Below are 8,458 nucleotides of genomic sequence, written 5' to 3' on the forward strand. Positions count from 1 at the left end.
ACGACAATTCATACGACAAAATCCGAAGGGACAAGCGCAAAAATTTTTCTTGTACGATACCAGATCGTATGATTTTCGTTTAATCAGTACAGTAGTCGTCTGAAAATACAATACGAATACAATGCAATACATGACATCACTTTCGAAATTCTTTTCTTTCATAGGAGAATTTTCGTATCTCTAGTAACCTTTTCACGTTCAATGTGAGACTAGCAGGCGAAAAAAATGGCCGATTGTTCGTCTGATATTCTCATCGTGTGTACGGGGCATTAGACTGCCAGGGAGGTTAAAGCAGAGCTCCACCCAAAAGGTGAAGTTCTGCTTTAAAGATTCAACTGAAATCTTTGATTTTGAATGACTTTTGTTGAGTCCATTTCAAATTCGGTTGAACCGATTTAGAATACAAACAACTTCTTGAATTTGGTCGAAATGTTTTCAAATTCGAATTACTGAAATGAGTCCAAAAATGAATTGAACGAATTTACCAAATCCAACTACACAAAATTTGTTAGATTTCAAAATGAAATGAACAATTTTTTTTTTGTTTTGCACATGTCTAGTGTGTAACATGGTTCAAAAGGTGAAGGTAGCCTTTAACCAATGACCATGCAACACTTTCAGCACACAAAGCAATAAATGAGTGCACATAGAAATTGACACATTTTTTTAAAATTCTCCCTTAAAGTTTTAATACAGTTTTAATCATTCAGTTTGATTCATAATGACTCCTCTGTGGTTCTGTGAAGAAGCAGTGACCACTTTTTCATTGGATAATTGTTCTCCACTGCAGTGTTATTCTGTCACAGAAGGCTGCAATCGGGTGGACTGACCATTCGAGCACTCAGGCACTGCCCGAGGGCCGGGGTCAGTAGGGGGCCCCATGAAATGCCCCTGGTACCTTTTTATAGGCTTTTTTGAGCCTATAAAAACCCCATGAACCCCTATTGAACCCCTATTGCCCGGGGGCCCCATGAGTTGTCAGTCCGCCCCTGGTTACAAATACACAAATATCACAAATCCTTTGCATAGTGAGAGGTAGCTTGATTTGCAACACGTGTACCTGATTTGTTAAATCCCTCAGTGTTTTATTTCCTTTTTTTAGCAGGTGTTTCTGATTGCTTCAGGTGTAGAGCCATTCATATCCGAGTCCAGACAAGAAGCAAAAAGGAGATTCAAAATGACTGTAAGTGACAAAGTGTTTGTATAATATGTTATATTATGTGTTAAATTGATAACTATGGAGTCTGTTTTCATTCGTCCCTAAGCCCATGCCTGTCCGCTGTCTTTAGAAATATATGTATTATATCTGCTCTATTCCAGTGAATAGCTTAGTATGTCATGCTTTTTTTTTGTTTGTTTTTTTGCTGTTTGGTCTTGTGCAGTTCACTGTATATGAATTTGCACATAAAATCCATGATCAGACTTGTACTGATATGGTCAATGACCCTGTTCAGTTTTCATTTTATTATGGATTTTTTCCTCTTGAAGACCTGCAAGTAGCAGCATTTCTTAATCTGCAATAGGAATGAATGGAAATGACAAATATACCATCAATTAATTTTACATACCTATTAAGACTTGTAGCAGCCTCTCTTCCTGGAAAATGCACGAAAAATGCAGTTGTAGAACACAGATTTAACAATGTTCATATTACAATGTGAAAGTGTGAACACCCCTTAGTCCTAGCGCTTGGAGATATTCATTCACTGGCATGTTTAGGAGTAATATATAGAAGTCTCTATCACTGCTGTACCTGATTCATAGCTATTTATCTGTGTGCTGCTGTTAGACGTATGTGGTTATACCAAAACTGCTTTCTCCCCACATTCATGTGGAAGCTTGACTTGAGTGCTGAATGTTCAAGCTTTTAAGGGGTATATTTATAAAGTTGACCAAACATTCTCCCCTGGTTCACATATATGCGGCCGTGCGGGCTGTGATTTGCACGGGCACGAGAGCCCATTCATTTGAATGGACTCCCGTGCCCCAGGACATGCAGGGAAGAAGTCCCTGCACTTCTTCTGAAAACGCAGTCCACACGGGAACCTCGGTTCCCAGTACGGTTGCGTTTTCCAGTGCGGGTGGCATGCCATTAGAACTAATGGCACCTGACCGCAGGTTCGCATTTCTCTATGCGGGTGGTGAGGCTGCACAGATTTTCATGCGGATCCGCAGTGGCACCACCCGCACAGATGTGAACCTAGGGTTCCTGTGGTGGTGAATCAATCACTGTAATGTAAAACATATGTACCTTGACCAGCAGTGAATGTTTGGTGAATGTCAGAATTACTGCATCAAAGGTATGCCCCTGAACATGGTTTCCCTTTGTCATGCTGACAACAGTTTCACCAGGCCAGCAAGTAAGGGCTCTTTCACATTTTTTCCCTCTGAAGAACAGTACAGTGTTCTCTGTTCAGGTAGCTTTTCAGATAGCATTTGACAGATAGTGGGGAGCTATTATATCATCTCCTCACCACTTGATTTAATGCTCTAATGCCGCACTATATCTCCAAAATCTCGTGCATTGTACACAGTTGGAACGCAGCCCCACTGGACTCAATAGGCGAGTGTGAAAAGCGGTGTGAAACTCTGCACTCCGAGCTAAAAATGCCACTGCTGCAAATCATCGCTGCCAAGGCATGAGTACAGTCCTGTCTGGCTGTATTGTGATAGTTCAGGTGAGCGGCTAGGGGGCAGCTGCCTGTCTGAAAGAGCCCAGGTGAAAATCTGCAACAAGGACACTGATAGCAGAAAAAGCCAACGGAGGCTGTAGACTTTCCGTACTCTATTCTATAACAAAAAAAAAGCCCTCACTTCTTATGTTTTCACTATGACAGCAAGTGAAGGCAAATCTCTCTAACGGAGCCTAGGACAGCGAAAGAAAAAAAAAAGATCAGTGCTGGACTGCCTACATGAATGCGTTTTTTATTGTTCATCTTTTTATACTATGATTGTTCTATAGAACTGTCTTGCAGCATTTGTTTCCTCCAGTCGCCATCTTATGTCTGCGAGTACTTTGAGTGCATGCGGTCAATAACTAATAAACTTTCAGCCACCCCCTTAGGCTAAGGTTACCAGACTTTCAAAATGAAATCTGGGGACAGCATTCTGACCACGCCGGCATTTAACCACACTCACAAATCCATGTGCCCCAAATGTAGCCACAACCACATTTTGTTTATGCTTTGGAACAAGAGGCACACAGTGAAGGTATAAACACAAAATGTCTTGGGCATTATGAGAAGAAAAACATTGCAGCACACTACGCACAACACAACACATTCTGGGTGTGGCCAAACTGCGGTAACAGTAGGAGGGTGTTAAAGGGGTATGGTTAAATAAAACCTGAGCCTACTCTATTGGTCAAGAGTACTGTATAAAATGCACAGACTGCAGGGGTCTGGTGTGTGTAATATACAGAGTGCAGGGGTCTGGTGTGTAATATACAGAGTGCAGGGGTCTGGTGTGTGTAATATACAAAGTGCAGGGGTCTGGTGTATGTAATATACAGAGTGCAGGGGTCTGGTGTATGTAATATACAGAGTGCAGGGGTCTGGTGTATGTAATATACAGAGTGCAGGGGTCTGGTGTGTGTAATATACAAAGTGCAGGGGTCTGGTGTGTGTAATATACAGAGTGCAGGGGTCTGGTGTGTGTAATATACAGAGTGCAGGGGTCTGGTGTGTGTAATATACAGAGTGCAGGGGTCTGGTGTGTGTGATATACAGACTGCAGGGGTCTGGTGTGTGTAATATACAGAGTGCAGGGGTCTGGTGTGTGTAATATACAGAGTGCAGGGGTCTGGTGTGTGTGATATACAGACTGCAGGGGTCTGGTGTGTGTGATATACAGAGTGCAGGGGTCTGGTGTGTGTGATATACAGACTGCAGGGGTCTGGTGTGTGTAATATACAGAGTGCAGGGGTCTGGTGTGTGTGATATACAGACTGCAGGGGTCTGGTGTGTGTGATATACAGAGTGCAGGGGTCTGGTGTGTGTAATATACAGAGTGCAGGGGTCTGGTGTGTGTAATATACAGAGTGCAGGGGTCTGGTGTGTGTAATATACAGAGTGCAGGGGTCTGGTGTGTGTGATATACAGACTGCAGGGGTCTGGTGTGTGTGATATACAGACTGCAGGGGTCTGGTGTGTGTGATATACAGAGTGCAGGGGTCTGGTGTGTGTAATATACAGACTGCAGGGGTCTGGTGTGTGTAATATACAGACTGCAGGGGTCTGGTGTGTGTAATATACAGACTGCAGGGGTCTGGTGTGTGTAATATACAGACTGCAGGGGTCTGGTGTGTGTGATATACAGAGTGCAGGGGTCTGGTGTGTGTAATATACAGACTGCAGGGGTCTGGTGTGTGTGATATACAGACTGCAGGGGTCTGGTGTGTGTGATATACAGAGTGCAGGGGTCTGGTGTGTGTAATATACAGAGTGCAGGGGTCTGGTGTGTGTAATATACAGAGTGCAGGGGTCTGGTGTGTGTAATGTGCAGGGGTCTGGTGTGTGTAATATACAGAGTGCAGGGGTCTGGTGTGTGTGTAATATACAGACTGCAGGGGTCTGGTGTGTGTAATATACAGACTGCAGGGGTCTGGTGTGTGTGTAATATACAGACTGCAGGGGTCTGGTGTGTGTAATATACAGACTGCAGGGGTCTGGTGTGTGTAATATACAGACTGCAGGGGTCTGGTGTGTGTAATATACAGAGTGCAGGGGTCTGGTGTGTGTAATATACAGAGTGCAGGGGTCTGGTGTGTGTAATATACAGAGTGCAGGGGTCTGGTGTGTGTGATATACAGAGTGCAGGGGTCTGGTGTGTGTGATATACAGAGTGCCGGGGTCTGGTGTGTGTGATATACAGAGTGCAGGGGTCTGGTGTGTGTGATATACAGACTGCAGGGGTCTGGTGTGTGTGATATACAGAGTGCAGGGGTCTGGTGTGTGTGATATACAGAGTGCAGGGGTCTGGTGTGTGTGATATACAGAGTGCAGGGGTCTGGTGTGTGTGATATACAGAGTGCAGGGGTCTGGTGTGTGTGATATACAGAGTGCAGGGGTCTGGTGTGTGTGATATACAGAGTGCAGGGGTCTGGTGTGTGTAATATACAGAGTGCAGGGGTCTGGTGTGTGTAATATACAGAGTGCAGGGGTCTGGTGTGTGTAATATACAGAGTGCAGGGGTCTGGTGTGTGTGATATACAGACTGCAGGGGTCTGGTGTGTGTGATATACAGACTGCAGGGGTCTGGTGTGTGTGATATACAGACTGCAGGGGTCTGGTGTGTGTGATATACAGAGTGCAGGGGTCTGGTGTGTGTAATATACAGACTGCAGGGGTCTGGTGTGTGTAATATACAGACTGCAGGGGTCTGGTGTGTGTAATATACAGACTGCAGGGGTCTGGTGTGTGTGATATACAGAGTGCAGGGGTCTGGTGTGTGTAATATACAGACTGCAGGGGTCTGGTGTGTGTGATATACAGACTGCAGGGGTCTGGTGTGTGTGATATACAGAGTGCAGGGGTCTGGTGTGTGTGTAATATACAGAGTGCAGGGGTCTGGTGTGTGTGTAATATACAGAGTGCAGGGGTCTGGTGTGTGTAATATACAGAGTGCAGGGGTCTGGTGTGTGTAATGTGCAGGGGTCTGGTGTGTGTAATATACAGAGTGCAGGGGTCTGGTGTGTGTGTAATATACAGACTGCAGGGGTCTGGTGTGTGTAATATACAGACTGCAGGGGTCTGGTGTGTGTGTAATATACAGACTGCAGGGGTCTGGTGTGTGTGATATACAGACTGCAGGGGTCTGGTGTGTGTGATATACAGACTGCAGGGGTCTGGTGTGTGTGTAATATACAGAGTGCAGGGGTCTGGTGTGTGTGTAATATACAGAGTGCAGGGGTCTGGTGTGTGTGTAATATACAGAGTGCAGGGCTCAGAAGGGTCTAGTGCAGAATGTAAGGGCATTATGAGAAGAAAAACATTGCAGCACACTACGCACAACACAACACATTCTGGGTGTGGCCAAACTGCGGTAACAGTAGGAGGGTGTTAAAGGGGTATGGTTAAATAAAACCTGAGCCTACTCTATTGGTCAAGAGTACTGTATAAAATGCACAGACTGCAGGGGTCTGGTGTGTGTAATATACAGAGTGCAGGGGTCTGGTGTGTGTAATATACAGAGTGCAGGGTATCGGGAGTGTGTAATGTACAGAGTGCAGGGGTCAGAAGGGTCTAGTGCAGAATGTAAGGGTCAGGTAAAGTAAATGCCAGAATACACAATAGAACCAAAAAATACCCCCTCCTGCTTTTAACCACCCCTCCCCCCAGTACAGATCTCTCTCACCAAAATCCTATTCAGTACAGACCCCCCTATTTCCCCAATACTGACCATTCCCCCCAGTACAGACTACAGACCCAGTGGTGTATTTTGGTTTTGTGCTACCCTAGGCAAGTCTAAAATTTAGGCCCCCCCCATCTAAATTTGTTCTACCAGTTCCTGTTTAAGATCCACACCGACAGGACAGGAGAGAGGCAGTGTGACGGGGAGGGGCACGGGACAGGAGGGGAGCAGCGGTACAGGTGGGGGGAAGGAGGACAGGACCTTGTCTTCTTCTGCTTCCTCCTCCACAGGCCCCATGATGACACCTCCAGGCCTCACCCATCCTGCACAGCCCGGCACACACTGACTGACAGCATGCCCTGGCCTTCAACCGCTCCCTGTGCACACTGGGGATCCGCCCATGACTCCACCCTCCTCTGGAGTTGGTCCCCTGACCCGTACTTGTGTGTCAGCTCGGCTGCCCCCCCCCCCCCCCCCACCCGATGGCGGCCCTGTTCGCTCACACCCATGGTGTCCCTTCTGCCTGGGGGCGGCAGCAACAGTGTCGGAATCGGAGGCACTCCGTTTGAGATGTGGGTTACTGGCACTAGTGACACCCCAAGGCAGCCGGGGACACTTGTAAATGTAGGACTTTAAAGGAGAACTAGAGCCCAAAGCTCTTTTAGCCTTACTTCACCTGGGAATTAGGAGTGCATTTCATTCTGCACTCCTGTGACCCGTATTCAGCTGACATCGGATTATTAGATCGATGCTAAATCCCCAGATGTGAACGTAAATGTTTTGTTTTTTTTTTAATACAAAACTTCTCTTTAATTGCCTTCCCGCCATGGGGGGACTTGTTGTGAGGATGTTACAGTGGGTGATTGGTAAGCAGTTTAAGGGAATGTGTCATGAGAAGACAATTCAAGCTGCCAATACTGAACTCTCCCTTTGAGAATACTAGTTCCTTGGCTGTGATGCTTTGACTTTTATAGCTTTCAAAGACTCTGACAGGAACAACTGTAGAAATCAGGAATTCTGACACTTCAGAATTCACAGCATGCTTCTTCTAGATTTGACTTCGTGTATGCCAAACAAAAAATGTTCTCCTGTCAGGTTTTTCCTGTTCTCAGAGGCTCTGTTAGGGAAATTTCCCCACACTTCCTGTTCTGAAGATGTACCAGTCATGATATGAGGGGTACTTTCCATCAGCAACACAGACAAAAAATATTTTTTTTCTCAAGTGGAGAAGAGGTAGGACCCCATCAGATTTCTATTTCTGTGTCCTTGTTGCAGAGTTTCCTTAACTGCCTGTTTGGTAAAACATTGTCAGCAGAAAAGCAAATGAGGGGAATTTCTTAAATAAAGTCACAGATAGCAGTGAAAACACAATAGGGGTTTTAACCCTTTCCCACTCTATCCAAAACTTGAAAAAGAAAATTTTGGCTTGGCATGCATTCTAAGGTAGACGCAGTCAGGAAACAAGCATTTAGAGGAGGTGGCCTGCAATGGCAGCCAACAGTACATCTCTCATGACAATCACTTTAAGTATAGCAGAAAGCTGAGCAATTTGATTCATAAGAAATAAAGCCTTTAGAGGTTAAAGTGTTACTAAACCAAGGATCCTGCTTCCACTATATCTGGTCTCCCCGGACCCTGCTTCCACTATATCTGGTCTCCCCGGACCCTGCTTCCACTATATCTGGTCTCCCCGGACCCTGCTTCCACTATATCTGGTCTCCCCGGACCCTGCTTCCACTATATCTGGTCTCCCACACTACACAGAACATGGAAATGCAATTATTTTAGTAAATATAAACTGCTAAATGCCTCTTCTCATCAGAAGTCAGAGTAGTCTGTGGGGCAGCACAGTGGCTAAATGGTTAGCACTTCTGCCTGGCAGTACTGGTTCGAATCCCAGCCACGGCACCACCTGCCTGGAGTTTGCTTGTTCTCCCTGTGCCTGCGTGGGTTTCCTCCGGGTACTCCCGTTTCCTCCCACACTCCAAAGACATGCTGGTGGGTTAATTGGCTCCTGTCTAAATTGTCCCTAGTATGTGTATGTATGAATGTAAGTTAGGACCTTAGATTGTACCCCCCTTGAGGGTTAGGTTTGATGTGAATGTAC

The sequence above is a fragment of the Staurois parvus genome, unplaced genomic scaffold, assembly GCF_062004578.1.
Source record: "Staurois parvus isolate SC_StPar_1 unplaced genomic scaffold, SC_StPar_1.0 ptg000151l, whole genome shotgun sequence".
In the NCBI taxonomy this organism is placed as follows: Eukaryota; Metazoa; Chordata; class Amphibia; order Anura; family Ranidae; genus Staurois; species Staurois parvus.